Source organism: Polypterus senegalus, chromosome 14 (assembly GCF_016835505.1).
Source record: "Polypterus senegalus isolate Bchr_013 chromosome 14, ASM1683550v1, whole genome shotgun sequence".
In the NCBI taxonomy this organism is placed as follows: domain Eukaryota; kingdom Metazoa; phylum Chordata; class Cladistia; order Polypteriformes; family Polypteridae; genus Polypterus; species Polypterus senegalus.
The window spans coordinates 69,896,179-69,910,812 of NC_053167.1; the positions used below are offsets into that span (position 1 = coordinate 69,896,179).

At 37.0% G+C, this 14,634-nt stretch overlaps 1 protein-coding gene across 1 annotated transcript in view; it reads left to right on the forward strand.

Annotated features, from left to right (window-relative positions):
• Positions 1-1,081: 1,081 nt before the first annotated feature.
• The window catches only part of ptprfa (protein tyrosine phosphatase receptor type Fa), a 596,272-nt gene continuing 582,719 nt past the window's right edge, over positions 1,082-14,634 (forward strand). The window contains exon 1 of the mRNA XM_039734603.1: positions 1,082-1,397. The gene's annotated coding sequence lies outside the window, so the exon portion shown is untranslated. The remainder of the gene's footprint in view (positions 1,398-14,634) is intronic.

Consider the following 14,634-nt stretch of genomic DNA (forward strand, 5'->3'; position numbering starts at 1 on the left):
GTGTGTCCTGCGGTGGGTTGGCATCCTGCCCAGGATTGGTTCCTGCCTTGTGCCCTGTGTTGGCTGGGATTGGCTGAAGCAGACCCCCGTGACCCTGTGTTCGGATTCAGCGGGTTGGAAAATGGATGGATGGATGGATGGATGGGATGGAACTGGCATACTTCAAGGAAAACACATGCAGAAATGGAGAGATCATGCAAACTCCACATGAACAACAAACAAGGCACAGAATTTGAAACCAATTGTGATTTAGCAGTGCTAACTACTGCACCACTGTGCCACCCAACAATGCAATAAAATAGTTTTGTAGTGCTATGGTAGTCATATAAATACATTGTTAAAAACTGTCCTATATGCAATGTACACCTATTTTTCAATCATCTTTTGACATAATTTTTTCACTTGTAAAGTTTTAAAACATATCTATTTACAATAACTTTTATATTATTATTATCATAACAGAAAGCACAATTCCTAAACATTTTAAAATCAAATCATTATCTATTGAAAAGATTATACATAAGAGATTAGTTTGAATATTCACATATTCATATTTTAAGTACATTATTCCAGTTCAACTTAATATTGTTTATAAACATGACCTTAACATTCCCGTCTCATCCAAACATAGCGGTCTGTGAGGCTGCTCAAGGTCACGGGCTCAATGGGAAATTGAAATCTGTGAAAAAAAAGTCACTTTCTTTATTCTCTGATCCACTGTGCTCGAGAAAATAAATTTAATAAGAGAATGGCAAACCACTAAGTCCCGGTAAACCACACTCGCTTTAGGGCAGAATGCGTATTTTCTAACTTGCATTACTGCTTTAGGATTAGAAATCATTCTTCGACTTAAGTGATTTTCCGGAGATGCCCGACGGCTCTGGCAGGAGGGCGCAACGAAAAAGGCCGACAAATTACTGAGCCGGAAATGTCCGGAAATGTCCGATGTTGGCCGAACACGAAACCTGTGTGGATGTTATGTGTGTGCGCGTCTTTTGAGTGAGGGAGACACAGAAAGAGCACGATCCACCGAGAGGAGAGAGAGAGAGAGAGAGAGAGAGAGAGGAGTGTGACTGAGTGAGTGAATGAGTGGGAGAAACTCGGAGAGACCCGCTGCTGCGAGGGGGAAATTACACCAGGAGAAAGAAGCAGGTTCTTGTTTCTATAAACAGAGCAAATAGCAATTATCCATCCCCTTGGATTATCTATAAACTTCACACGGAGAGATAAAGCGGAGATTTTTATTTTATATACAATATCTGGATTCGTTGTTGGGTCAATGAATTAAAAAGGGTATATTCCTTCATTTGTTACACGCTGCAAAAAGCGAACCGAGGAAAGCGAAGTGCTCGCAAAAGCGGCGTGAGAAATGCAAGCGGCGGAGGGACAGAGACGCGGTGAGTTGTGTTGTTTTTTGGTATTCTCCACTTACCAGTTATATTTTTAATTAAAAACCTTCCTGTGTCTAATGTCCGTGTAACGCTTCGGGAAGGTGTCTAAGCACGTCAGGAATGAACTATCAAGGAGACTTTTATTTGCTTTTTATATTTCCCATATCATGATGTTAATAAGATAACCGTGGGAAACTTTTCCTTTAGCGAGTCTCCCGCGGAGGGGTGGAACAATTTATTACGTTTGTCCCAATATAGCAGATTATGTACGAGGGGTTTGTTTCAAATTTATCATTTCTACTTTGTATTCGCGACATGCGCCGTCTGTGCTCGCCTGTTGAACCGGTTAAAAAAAGAACAAGAGCAGGTAGTTGTTGGAGCCGTGCATTGCCTTTGAATTAAACAATACCTTGTTTACCATGTCATTTGAAAAGAAAAGATACAATGTAGCGTGGGAATTGTTTTTGGCTGTGCAGTAACTGTCTGCAGGGATCTGGGGCGATCGCTGTGCATACAGTATTTATACTTTATTGGGTTGTCACAGGTATCAAGAAACAAATCATTGGCCTTTCCCCCAGTCTCGTTTCTTTGAAAGCGCATCTTTTTATTCATCTGATCAACAGAAAGCCAGGTGATGTTGTTATGTTGCTTCACATACGGCTTTTTCAAAATGAATTGCTGCAACACTTACTCTAAAACGCATTAAAGGTGTGAACGGACTGCGGGATCACTTGGATCTGCGGTTATGTAAAATACATGGATGTCAGTGCTTAAGAGAATGCGCATCGTCTTTGACTGCACATCGCCGGGGCAGAGAGGCTCTGCTTGTCAAACTTACCTAACCGAACAATATACTGTAGATTAAACGTCGCCTTTCGTTCAGAAAGAAAAAGAGGAAAAAAAGAGAAGTGAGAACGTCAAAACACGCCGCTTCGTTGGCATCTCTCTTGGGGGTTATGTGTTGGCATGAACTGAAATTATAACGTTTGGGTCGCTGAAAATAATTAAGAGATGGATCAAAAGCCCATTGTGTGTGTATAAATAAATAAATATATTTGGGGTCTTGTTCACATTACTTGCTTCGATTTACTCACACCGTCCGGACAGGTCCGGACCTAGTGGTCATTTATATAAATCCAGACAACTAGCAGGGAAACTAGAAGGAGAAGGTTAAATTTCCCAGCGCGTAACTATAGGTGGGAGTGCAGCGTGCAACCAGCTTAACTATAAAAAAAAGACGTGTCTGCTCCGGGCTATCATTTTAATGCTGAGCTTTTAAAGATGATGGGAGAGACACATCGTGAGAAAGACAAGCTCCTCCGTGGAGGGATCTTATTGTGGGTGTCTCTGGTCACTTAAGAAGGCTTTATCACTTGAATTCGATTAGAAAAAAACGGCTTAATGTAATAAAGTATTATGCCGCAAGGACCACGAATCTAGATCGTGCCCTGGCAGAGGCGTGTATGTGACATTTTGGTGCTACGATACGAATTGGCTTAGGAGATTTAGAGCTAATGTAAGCTGGTTGGTTTGAGAAGCTGCGTCGTTTCAGTAAATAAGACGTCTGGTTAGAAAAGCAGTAAAAGCTGCTCTCTCTTTTTTGGGTCTGGTGACGGGGCACTGAGATTATTGAGGATAGCGTGAACCGTTACTTCCCCAATTTCCTTTCTTATTTGCGCTTTTTACCGCACGACGTGGTTGTGATTTGACACAGTCACCACATAAGGTATTCTGCTGCTGCTTCAAAATATTTTGCCTTCTTAGCCATGCTTTTATTGAAAACACTTTAAAAAACCGGGTATTTTATATATGCATTCACAATTGGTTTTAGCTTTTGTTTATCCGCATACAATTGCATTTACGCCAATTTCCGTCTGAAGATGGAATTTACAACCTAATTTGTAATACTGATTTGCATGTATATGTTTTTGTGTGTGTATAGGACACACGCGCACAGAGGCTTGTAATTTTTTTTCTCAGTCTGATGTATTTGATAGAATTAGGTCTGCTTATAGCTATGAATGCAGCTTGCATCCACACAAGTAATTCTGCCAGAATTTTTACAGATCCCCCCCACCTTTGAAGAACGTGTTTATTAACAATTGGTTAAAATAAAGTGAAGCCTTTCTCCTAATAAATAATTTGAAGTAATATTGTGATGCTTATTTGCCTATACATTGTACCTGCAGGCTAAGGCTTATGTCTCACACAGCACATGCTGTGGCAGTGATTTCTCACACTATATATGTTTTTTCTAATTTAACAGTTATGCTTTTCAACAACTCATGAACGTCACCAGTAGTTTTTGTTTATTTTACATATGGCATGACCCTTGCAATAAGTGCAAATGGGATGACTGTGGTTAATGGATGACAGTTCCTCTCCAGGAGAACGCTGGAGACTCCATTTAGAAAAGACTGACTGAGGCAAATGCAATTTAGTGCATTTTGCAGATCCATATTTACTCATCATATCTTAGATATAACAGAATTACATAGCATTAGTGATACAGAATAAAAAGTTCTCTTGTCAGACTGTTGGGAAGAAAGCATTAAATCTGATTCATCCCTGGAGTTTTAGAAGAAACAAGAGCATTAGTGATTTCTGCGTGGAAAAGAAAGGAATAAATCAGCTTCAGTAGCCTGGTAAAGCCGTGCAAGCAGCTAGAGCAGACAGGCGCCATAAATGCCTAGTTGTCACCTTCCTTATTTATTTTTTAAATGGCCTGCTTCAGGCCCTACATAGCTTACATTTAAGCCAAAGTTCGTCACAAATTAGTTTTCTTGCAATAAAAATGACTTTCAAATGTCAGGGTTACCAGTGGAGAGTAACAGCATAAAACACCAACAACTTGTTCTTTCTGCAGGGAGTGAATTATCTGGCTTAGCAAATAAAATGATCTGTAAGCAGACCTACAGGGGGTAGGAATGGCATTCTTGGACGAGAATCAGGCAGCGTTAATGCTTCCAGTTATGCAAGCTCACTGAGTTCCGGTCTTTTACTATTCCTCTAAAAGACACTTTGTAAGGTTTGAGGTTTGCAGATCCTGAATTTGCCGCAAGTTATCTTGTTCTCTCTTTCTAACCCCTCCTCCCCCCAAGAATGGATTCCTCATCACTAGGAAGGAAGGGCCTAGCTACACTCTACTGAGATGTAAGTTGATGGGGAAACAAGAGTGTTGCTTGCAAAGTAAAAAAAGAAAAAAGAAAAATCATTGTACCACTTCAGAATGGAAGACAATTTGACACAAGTGTCATGTACATAAGAGTTTACAAAGAAAACAGAAAAACTAAAGCAACATATGGTGTTCTCTGCATGTTCAAAGTGTGGTATACACTTAGCACTCATAATGGTGAGGAGAATGTCCCTGCTACTGTCATGAGGTTACAGTCAGGAGACCCAGGATAAAGCTGTGAGATGAATTTTAGACTGTAAGAGATGTATGGTGTTTGCAGCTATTACTGGAGGCCTAAGGGGATATGAGTGAAGGACAGAATTGCTATGAAAATGCTATAGCACCATAGTTATCTGCAAGGTTGTCAAAGAAAACAAATGGTGTGGATGTACTTGGGCTGTGTAAAGTAGGGGTGACCTGGGCAACAAACCCACGTGTTTTTCTTGAAGCAGAAAGATGCTTGCAGTGTCAGTGTACTGGGGCCAGAAAATATAAATCAGCCTTGATGGTAAAGTTTAAAAAAAAAAAAAAAGAAAATGAAATGAAATGAAATGCTACTCCCTGATGGGCCCAATTATCAGTTATAACTGCAGTGTAACCTATGATTGCTTCTGAGCTGCTTGCTGCTGCTTGTATTGTACTGCCCAGCATGTTTGGAAAGAGGAAAGGTTATAAAGTTGAAATTAGATAAGTTAACACAGAGCTAACATACAGGTGGATTGTGGGAGGATCTAGCAGGCTCACCAGGGAGAAGTCCCTTTTGTGTGCTGATATATTACACAGATATTGATATTATCTTCAATTTGCAATTCCTTTCATGGGGAGCACCTACACAGATCCCCTTACTGCTTTATTTTCTATCCAATAGTCAAACTGAATATGGACAGGTTGCTTTAGTGAGTCAGTGCTTGACCTGTAATCTTGTCTTACAGTCCAGTTACTCACTCACTTGTCTCATGCCGCCTTCTCATTAATGTTCATGGGCATTGTGCAGTTATGAAAGATGCAATATGAAATAAAGATTATTTGAATAGATGTGTCTAAACTGAGGGATAGAAAGTAGTTTATATTTAATGGCAAATTTGCCTTTCTCTTTTCTTCTTATTGTGGCAAAGGATCATTTATAGCCTGCCATATTTTACTCAGTTGCATTAAACCTTTGTCTGTTCCATATGAATCATTTCTCTTGTTTTTCTGGGTCACAAATTGAGTGCATTGGATGAGGTTGATTGTGTGTCTGTGTGTGTATGTGTTTTTATTGTGGTAGCAGTCAAAGAAGATGTAAAATGTTTAATCATTGACAACTTGCACTATTTAGTAGGAGATAACTGGCCCTCATTAGGCAGTATTATTCAGCTTGTTATGTTTTCCATTTGTCTAGCAAAGCACTGTGTAGCTTGAATGGCATCTTATTTATTTATTTTTCTCTTTATTGATTTTAATTTTTTTCTGGTTGCTCAGCTGAAAAAGATGAGCTGGGGGTCTGACAGTAGTGTAACTCTAATAGCAGTTTAAAAAATATTTAGAAGTCTCACAGCACTCTCCCAGCTGTCACAATTTTAATTTATTTACAGATTATATGTAACCTCTGGTTGTCGGCTTGTAATGAGAATGGCCCCTAACCTATGTAGGTACACTTGCACCACTTCAAAGCCTAGAACATTTCTATATGTGTTCTGGTTGTGTCCACCTGTATTGTCCCTGTGGTCTGCTCTTATCTGTCTTCTGTACTTAATCGTCAATTTCTCGTTTGTTCTTGTATCTCTGTCTCTGCCTTGTTAGGCAAATCCAGTTTATCCCTAACTAGTACCAAAGAGAAGATTAGCTTTGGATACCATATCAACTGAACGTCTGTTTGCTTCAAGATGAAACCACCTAGAGCTGGTTAACTTGCTCATCAGTTGCTCAAGACTTTTTATAACTTTATTGATTTGGAACCATCTGCAGCTTGTATCCAAAAATCTTTACCCAAACATATGTCTAACTGGGAACATCAGTGGTGGTTGAAGCACTTTTATTTAAACTACAGTTCAGTCTGGTATTTACTGGGAAGGATGGATGCAATGGTCTTCCTTCATATCATGCCTGTAGGGAATATAAGGAGGGTGAAGTTTTTAGAAGTAGTATTGATCTTCTTCTATTGTATGTAAACACTCCATTCCCTCTACTATTGTTTTGTTAATGGCATTCCATGTACACTTCTCTGGTATGGTGGTGTTTTATAATATAGTTGTGTATGTTTGACTACTTTTCTTATTAATAAAAAATGGTCACAAAAAAGAAGTCTCACAGCATTTCATGTATCAAATGAGGATAGATAGGTAAATAAGCAATACATTTTTCGTGATAAATTGTTCCAAAGGTGGATCCATCACATAATTTTATAAAATGCACGTGTGGTATAAAGAATATAGAAAACAGACCACTCTCTTTGTTTTTCCTCTATGTGTACAATGATATGTTTAGTGGTCTTGGCCTCACTCTGAGGTCCATGTCTGTCCACTGTGAAAGGTGCTCTTTTTCTTAATGATTGGTGTTTGTAAAGAGGAGTGGCAAGATGATTTACACTCCAGCTTTTTTTGTTGTTTACCAAATAAGAAAAGGCACAAATCTTGCATCATTGTGAGGTAATGGTCACAGTAAATCTCTACAAAAGCGGACCCTGCCAGTCCAATAAACAGCACATTAGCTAAATCTGGACATATGTTAGAACTTTGCTTAGAACCAGAAACATCAGAGCAGAACACATGTTCTTTGATGCAGAAGTCATATAGCTGTAAAGGGAATGTTGCAACCTTCACTTTTATCTCCTAACAATTAGCAGAAGATCAGATATAATTTGGTGATATCAGTTGTGCAGTTCTTTCACTCCGCCATTAATTTTAGGGGTTGGCCTTGGCCCAGTTTAGCAGTCATATTCCTGGAAAACCGGAAGATGCTAATATTGAGTGACGTCTGTATACAAAGCAGTGTGTCAAATAAAGCTGATGCTTCAACCTGAGCTTGGATTTCCCTTACTCATTATATAGTATTCATTTGATGATTTATATTCTCGCTTTTGAACTTCTCAGTTTCTTTTTTTTTTCCTCTTCAGAACTCATGTTTGTTGTTTTTGTTCTCACTTTCTGTTGTTGTTAATGATCTTGCCTGTCTGATTTTTTTTCTTTTTTCTATAATGCAGTTGTGATGTAATCGAAACCTTTAATATAAACTAATTCTTTTGTTTCACTTGGCAATACACCTTTGTGTGGAGAGTAATTTAAATCTGGACTGTTCAACTCTGATTTTTAATATCAGTTTATCTTTATCAGTTTAGAGCATAGTTATCAATCAGTTGGACAGCTTTGTACATGGAATGGCATTACAAGCAGTGGCCTAGCAGGTAAGGAACTGCTTTTTACATCCAGAGTTTATCGTGTATAATTCTATTCCTGCCCTGTTCACTGCTTGACTGCTGCCCAAGTCATTTGACCTGCAAATGTGCCATAATTCTACAAATTCTTAACAGTGTATGGAATGACATCAAATTGTGCCATATATATATATGAACATTATTCAAATAGTGTACATAACTTTTAAATTCAGTGGCCCATAGCAGATTATTTTATACTTCTTTATGCTCAATTTTATAAGTCAATGAAAATATACAATGCAAGAAAAAATACCAGTCTGGTATTGGATGAAGGACCTGTACAGAATGTTTGGCAGATATGAAGGTTACTACAGGAGTTTATTTATTCAAGCTACAATTGAAAAGAACAAATGAAGGAAAGCGAATCTGGTGACAGCAGGGCTAAAGTACTGTATATTCGCACGGTTGAAATGTGTTGTATCTTCTGGGGAAGAGTTTGGCTTCAAACATCTTTTGCCTACAGGAGTAGGACAGTGGTGTATGGAAATAAAATGTATTACTTATATTAATTCTATAAAGAGTTTGATTGTTTTTACTTTAAACTTCTAACCCAATACTATTTATGTTAGGAAATAGCTGGTATTATATTTACATTTATTTGCTTAGGAGACTCTTTTATCCAAAGTGCTCTACAGAGGAGGTTAACATAATAGAGTACCATAAGTCTAGGGGCTGTTATGAAAAAGTGCAGTAAGACAGGTTACAATATTTGATCTCCACAAGTGAAGAGCTATAAAGCAAACATAGCAAATTGTCACACACATTTGCATGGGGGACAGTTTACAGGTTAAAGATGACTGAGGTTATGTCCTGCTGTACTGACATTTTTAAGCAAAATCCTGCGACTACGCCTATGTGGTAAAAAGCAGCCAGAAAAGGGTTTGGGGATGGCCACCCCATACAGGCGTAGTTACAAATGGAACTGGTTAACAGGTTGATAACTGAGCTTAAATATGGTGGACAAAAGGAAGTGGTGGAGTCGGGATGACCAGAACAGGAACTGATGTGGTGGTATGGTGGTTTCTGGAAATGGGAAATGATGTCATCAGTATTGGCCAGAAGTGATGTCAACAGTGGGTGGACTAATAGTGATGTCATCAAGGGGCAGAGTCTTTGGGTGAACTGCAGTGGAACAAGAGGAGAGAGGATTAAGTGAAAGCGCCAATCCCCGGTCTGGCTGACGAATATCAGTATTTGAACCTGTAAACTTTCCGCCATGCGCACAAGTGTGACAAAATATCAGTCAACAATATGACAGATATCCACAGAGCAAAAAGCATTTATTAACTGTTTGACAGATATTCACTGAACAGTAGGTTTTCAATTGCTTCTTCAACACGTGGAAGGAGTCAGCAGTTCAGATGGAGGTGAGCTGCTCATTCCACCAACTAGGAGATAAATATGAAAAGAATCTGGGTTGTGCTTTGATACGATGTAGAAGTGGTCTTACCAGACACTGTTCACTGGAATAACTGAGCTGGCAAGAAGGAGCATAGTACCCCACCAGTGTCTCCATATACACAAGTGCTAGCTCATGGACTACTCTGCTAGGCAAGCATCAAGGATATGAACATATGTGCTGCTATAGCGAGTCAGTGTAGCCACCTGAAGAGAGAAGTGACATGCTCCTGTCTTTGCTGGTTGAATACAGCCTCTTTAGTGGCTTGATGACAAATGCGGTCCTCCTGCTAGTAGTGAGATGCAGTTTACTGATGTCTATAGCCTATGATCTTCTTCATACAGTATATTTTACAAGAACACATTCTCTGTTCTTCTCTAGTACTGTATGCTGACAGTTTAGACATCCCCTGCTGTTTTATGGTTCTCTACAACCATAATTCTCAAACATATTGTAGAGAAACTATGATCATTTAAATTCATCCTAGCTCTATTCAGTGTTGGTGGTAAATTGGGAACTATTTAATGTTTAGTAGTACAGTTAAATGACTATTCACAGACCAGGGGAATGCTTAGTATTTTTTTTTACTTCAATGTATATTTTAAATATTATTACTGTCAAAAAAGCTTATTGACCAATACTGTGCTCTTGTAGAGATAAAAGGATTTCTCCTGGTTACTAAAGACTTTTTACAACTACAGTGGTATCTCGGTATACGTCCTTAATCCATTCCAGATCCTTTGACGTATACCAAACAAATTTTTTCCATAAGAAATAAAGGGAAAATGATTAATCTGTTCCCATGAAAAAAAATCCTGTTGTTATTGGCATATTATACATTGATGGGGTTGTATAAAATAATTTAAACACTGCTTAATACTAAAATACATAAATACAAAAGCAATTAGATGAAATAAATGAAAATTTAACCTCAATTTACTTTTTAATAATGTCCTTGTTTTTCACAATCGTAGATACCATCATTCTCCGCACATGGTATGCAGCAGCCATGTCCTGGATATGCATGCCACCTTCATACTTTTCACCAAACAATTAAAATTTACGTGAAAAAACACAAAATCACGTGAAAATTCACAGAGAGTTATAGCGCGGGTTGTTCACTGAATGCTAGCAACTGCCGTACTGACACTCATGGGCAGTCGTGGCTTTGTCTCAAGAGAGGTAAACAAGGGTAGTGTAGTGTTCTCTAGATTGAAGTAGCGACACACTCAGAATAATGTTTCGAATGCTGTTTATTTTGAACCATGTTTAACCAACTCTCCATACAGCGTGCCTTCTAAACCTCATGTCCAAACAGGACGTATACCAAGTTGGACTTATTCCAAAGCGGACGTATACCGAGGTACCACTGTACTTTGTTTAATGTAGTGTCCTTTATATTAAATAGTATCAAAGAACACATTGCAGAAGTTCTCAATTTGTTTTGTTTTTTTATGTGGTTTTGCTTGTGGAAAAGGAGCTTTAACATCTGTGAGGGGCACGATAATACAATTAGATATATCTGTCATTCAGGATATAATTTTAAAATAAGTCAAAACTAACAGCTAAATAAGTAATTGTGAATTGTAATATATAAATATGGCTTTATGTAATTATAAGCCATAATTTCAGAAAATGTATTCTAAATAAAAAGTATGTATTTTGATAAAAACGCTTGAAGTTTGCAGTTTATAGTCTTCAAACCCCACAGGGAATTCTACTGCACAGTATGTGTCACGGTCTGCACAATCAAAAGGTTGCGTCAGCTCGGAAATTAAGAAAGAGTACAAGACAAAAAGGTGGCAGAGAAGGAGACTTTCTGAATTTAGTGTTCACTAGTGTTTGCAGGGCTGGCTTCATATTCGCCACACTAGGTGACTGACTTATTAAATATATAAATCAATATACTGTAAATATATCAATTGGCAAAATTTTTCACTAGTTGTCTTGTATTTGCGTTGTCAACAACAGATAGTTAATTTTTTTCTTATGTACATATGTATTTATTTATTGATTCATCTATTTCTGATTTGCTGACATGCTTTTTCCTCCTTGCATAGAAAGCTGAGTCACCATGCATTTTACATACTGAGCAGTATTTAATAAATAAGCATTTCATTAATGAACAAATCCAATTTTGGATATTTTCTTGTTTAGAATATGACATTGTTTCTCCTATTATTTAATTTTTCTCTTGGGCCTTGTAGTATATCCCATGCAGGAAAGCTTCTTATTATTACTTTCTTGTAGCTTTTTTGTTGTTAGATGTCACCTTTGGATTTTACTGTGATCAGCAAATATCCTATTTCTTATTTTTCAAAGACAATTCAACAATAAGATATATAACAAAAATATTTTCAGAAAGCTGAAAGATATTATTTGCAGAAGGCTGACTTGTACAGTTTATAATTGTAAAAAAATAAAGGTTTGTTAATGCTGTAAGACAAAGAATAATATGCTTGAAATGAAGAAGTGAAACCAGTGGTCCAGGGAGGCATTCCTCTTATGGTGTGGAATAAACATTCAAACTGATCACCATAATTGTGGTTAATTATTAAGTAATGCATTTTACAAAGAAGAATAGAGTAGACCCAGACTTTCTTTTTATTAGGAGGGACTTTTAAGTGGGGTGTAATTTTAGTAAGCACAGGGGTATCTTCTTCTAATTCTAGCATGCTGTAGTTCCTCAAATTTTAGTGCTGGTTTTTACTTCTATGTGGTTTCCTATGTAAAATCCCAGATGAAGCTGGCCAAAGAAAACTTCATCAGCAGTTTTCGTTTGCAACCCTATGCAGTTTCCTTTTCTATGCCATGGATGATTTTCGTACATTCTCGGATGTAATTAGACATGTGAACATTATGCCAGAGGCCTGTTTAGTATTTTCTGAGTGAATCTAGGACTAGGACTGGGTGTGCCTGAAAAGCAAAAGTTAAGACCATGTTGTAAATAATTTGTTTGCTAGTAACTAGCCAGTGTCAACTCTTTGAGCTTATCTTTTCAATTGTGAGGCAAAAACGCTAGTTAGTTTTATTCCTAATATAGGGTTAAAGGTTATGTATATAAAGTGGACTTTCAAGGTGCAGTTTATTTAGTAAAAGGAAAATGAGAACTGCATTTTCTAGTTAGTGTTTTTTTTGTGTTTTGGAGCAGTTTATGCATCACAAACAATATAACAATAATTATTGTAATGAATCCTAATTGTGCTAATTTGCTGCTGATTATCTTGTTTGAAGAGGTTCAATCTAAAGCAGTGAGTAGATCATCTGGGCAGAATTTCATGATTTGAGTGGAACAAAGACAACATAAATGTTATCAACAAAATGAAAACAAAACTCCCATCAACAAATTGTGTTTTCATCAACTCTAGTTCATGGTCGGCTATACCAACACCACTAGGCACAGGGAGGGAACCGGCCCTGGATAGATTTTCACTCTAAAATAAAACACAAATTATGGCAGTAAGTGGTTGTTACCAAGGACGTATAGACCCATTTTGTAAACCTTACCATCATTATTATTTTATTATTATTATTTTTATTTCATGACCATTAAGCAGTTGTGTAACATAAAGATTGCCATTACTTAATAATAAAAAAAATCCGGGCATACCAAGTCTTTTTGAGCATATGGCTGCAAATAACATTTTTTCAGGTTTAAATACTCATATATACATGCTTTGTAAAGAGTTCACAAGTTTTTTAAAATAGTAACATGCTTTTTTTAAGAAACTTTACTCTTAATTTGCTATGTATATGCACTATGGTATAAAATCTGGAGGAGTGTGTACCAATTATATGGTCACTATGAGGCACTCTTTTATCTACCTGGGACTGACTTATCTGAAATGTTGAAATATGGTAAAAGAGGAGCCAGGTTCCTCCCTAAGAAAATAATCACAAACAAGTTACTTGTTTGAACAGAATTCTGTCCCTCTGTGAAAAACATGTTTATAATGTTGACATGGAAGGTGTGGGTTCAAAGTCAGTATAAAAGAAAAGTAACCGATACCTTGCAGGCAAGAAAAAATATATATACACATACATTCCCCTTTATTTCCTCTTGGTTGAGAGAGAAAATGGCTATTAGTCTAAATATACAAACAACAGGTATAAGATCTTAAAAGTTAGTTTGGTATTTTCCTAGGTTCTTAATTGTATAAATTATAATGCAGCTGCCAACTGCCTCTTTCTGTTGCTTTTTTTAAGTAAATTTCACGTCATAAGAATAATTTTATTCTGCCAATGAACAGTATATTTTCAGACTTCTCTTTTGGGGGATTAAATATCTGATTTTGTGTCCGGAATGACAGTTTGCATGTCCATAGTGAATGAGTGTCCTTTGTTTTTCTGTGTTCTGGATGTCTCTAATGCTAATGGGAGCAGTAATCTTACATTTGGTTGGCAGTGGGACAGCTCCCTTAATGTTACTATGCATGACCTTAAAACACTTTATAAAACCATTTAGAATATTGCAGCTTAAAAAAATATGTATTAGATGAACTAAATATAGGCAGTACTGTAAAACCAGCAAACCATGCAGTGACAAGCATGGACAGACATAGGAGAAAATAACTAAGAAGAGATAAAGGAATTTGCCTAAATAATGTGTGATTTTAATGTGTATATAATATTTAAGTCTTAATTTTGAAGCCAAACAGTTCTGACAAACACTTACATACTGTACATCACTATAAATCTAAACTAAGCAAGAATTTATAGAGTCCTAAAAGTTGTGCAAAATTACACAAGTTAAATGCCTTGCACAGTGGTGACTAGTATTTGTTTTAATGCATTTTAATTTTTTCCAGATTTATTTATCACAAAAGAAGTGTTATAATAAGGCAGTCAAACTTTTATTTCAATAAACAAAAATAGTCAGCCCAATCGGAAACATAATCAATCACATACTGTATGTCACAGAAAGAGTTAAGAGTTGAATTTACAGTAAGACTACAATTTTAATTTTTCTACCTCCCGCACTGACTAGCAGGGACTTAAATATGATCCAGTGCATCTAGAAAGATAGGGTAATGTGATTTTTCACTTTGAAGGTTTATTTAGTCAAAGTATTTGGCATGTGCCTACACTGGCCAGCAATACTTCATGCCAAGTTCCTTTTCTTAATGCACTGCCTCTGACAAAATTAATTTTTTAGTGTGGATTCAGTACAAGGGTGTGCTTGTTTAGTGTGGTTGGTATCTAAAGTTGAGTTTATAGACCTTAATAATTGCTGACAGCAATAATGCACTATATAATT